A 2,544-nucleotide genomic window follows, 5' to 3' on the forward strand; every position below is an offset into this window, starting at 1 on the left:
GGAAAATTCCTGAATAGATTTTATAAGATTCGAGTGTAACCCTGATATCAAAACCAGGCCAGAAAAAAAAAAAAAAAAATCCTTGCTAAAAAAGAAAGTGATAGACAAAATTCTCACCAAAATTGTAGCCAATAGAATACAACAACATATCAAAAAATAATAAAGCATAATCAAGTGTGGGATTCATTCCAAGGATGCAAGGATGGGTCAACATTAGAAAAACAATCAACATAATCCACCAAAATAAAACAAATGAAAAGACTCACATGATCTTATCAATGGATGCAGAAAAGGCATTGCACAAAATCCCACATCCATTCCTGATAAAAAGTTCAACAAAATATACGTTGAAGGGAAATTCCTCAACATAATTAAGACAACATAAATCAAAGAGCCAACATTATGCTCAATAGAGAGAAACTGAAAATATTCCCTTTGTGAACAGGAACCAGACAAGGATGCCCTTTATCATCACTCCTACTCAATATTGTGTTGGAAGTCTTAGAGCTATAAGGCAAGAATGGGAAATTAAAGGCATCCAAATTGGCAAAGTAAAATACTCTATTTGCAGATGATATGATCCTATATATAGACAATCCCAAAGACTCAGCAAGAAAATTATTGGAACTCATTGAAAGATTCAGCAAAATGGCAGGGCAGAAGACCAATATACAAAAAATCAGTTGGATTCCCATACACTAATAAAGAGAGCTCTGAAAAGGAAATTAGGAAAACAATACCATTTACAATAGCCACCCACAGATGAAATACTTAGGAATAAATCTAACCAGAGAAACAAAAGACCTATGCAAAGAACCCTACAAAACAGCGCTACAAGAAACCGAAAAGACTTACAAAACTGGAAGAATATACCATGCTCATTGATAGAAAGACTTACATTTTGAAAATATTAGCACTACCCAAAGCAATCTATAGATATAACACAATCTCAATCCAGATTCCAACATAATTCTTTAAAAGATGGAAAAAAATGATCACTTAACTTTACATGGAAAGGAAAGAGCCCTCAGATAAGCAAAGCACTGCTTAAGAAGAATGAAGTTGGAAGCCTTTCACTCCCTGATCTCAAAACTTAATACACAGTCACAGTGGTCAAAATAGCCTGATACTGGTACAAAGAAAAATGTATAGAACAGAACTGAGATATATGGAACAGAACTAAGATCCCTGAAGTAAATACATCCACATACAATCAGCTGATGTTCAACAAAGGCCCAAAACACTTTAAATGGGGAAGAGTCTCTTCAACAATAGTGTTGGCAAAACTGGAAATCCATTTTTAGAAGAAAGAAACAAGACCCATATCTCACACCATACACAAGAGCAAATTTAACATGGATTAAAGACTTATCTGCAAAAGCTAGAGCTTAATTAAAAATAGGGACGAACTTGGTGGTGGTGGTAGTGTGCCGTGGAGTCGGTTCCTACTCACAGCGACCCTGCATAGGGTTTCTGAGTCTGTGCATCTTTACGGGAGCAGAAAGCCTCATCTGTCTCCCACGGAACAGCCAATAGTTTCAAATTACTGACCTTGAGGTTAGCAGCACGACTCGTAACCAATACGTTACCAGAGCTCCTTAGGGACAAACCTGTCTCTAACACACGGCATAAGTACGCTATCAAACAGTACTAAAACTACAAAAACAGCAGAAGACAAAATAGATGACTAAGACCTCCCGAGAAATAGACACTTATGTGCATCAAAACAATTTCATCAAAACAGTAAAAAGGGAGTCAACAGATTGGGGAAAAAGTTTTTGCAGCAACATATTAGATATGGGACTAATATGTAAAATTTATAGAAAACTAACACCTCTATAAGAAAAAGACAATCCAATTAAAAAATGGGCACAGGACATGATTAGACACTTCACCAGAGAAGACATTCAAGTGGCCAACAAACATATGAGGAAATGTTCATGATCATTAACCATTGCTGGTGGTGGCTGTATGTTGTGGAGTCAGTTCTGACTCATAGCAACCATGTATAGGGGTTCCAAGAGTATACATCTTTACAGGAGCAGAAAACCTCATCTTTCTCCTGAGAAACAGTTGATAGCTTTGAACTTCTGACCTTTAGGTTAGCATACCAACTCGTAACCACTACACTACCAGAGCTCCTTCATTAACAATTGTTATTGTTGTTAAATGCCATCCAGTCGGTTCCAACCTATAGCGACCCATTATAGGGTTTCCAAGGAGCAACTGGTGAACCTGAACCACCAACCTTGTGGTTCAAACTGACCTTGCAGTCTAGCTCATTAATTCACAGCACCACACCAGGACAACCACAATAAGATATCATCTTACTCCAGCATTTATAGCAAATTTCATAAAAATTGAAAACAAGAAATGCTGGCAAGGGTGTGGAGAGACTGGAACCCTCCTACATTGCTGGTGAGACTGTAAAATGGTTCAACCACTCTGGAAAACAGTCCGGCACTTCCTTAGAAAGTTGAAAATAGAAATACCCAGCAATCCCTCTAATTGTTATATATCCACAAGAAACAAGAGCCAGAACAG

Source organism: Chrysochloris asiatica, unplaced genomic scaffold, assembly GCF_000296735.1.
Source record: "Chrysochloris asiatica unplaced genomic scaffold, ChrAsi1.0 scaffold00051, whole genome shotgun sequence".
NCBI classification, from domain to species: Eukaryota; Metazoa; Chordata; class Mammalia; order Afrosoricida; family Chrysochloridae; genus Chrysochloris; species Chrysochloris asiatica.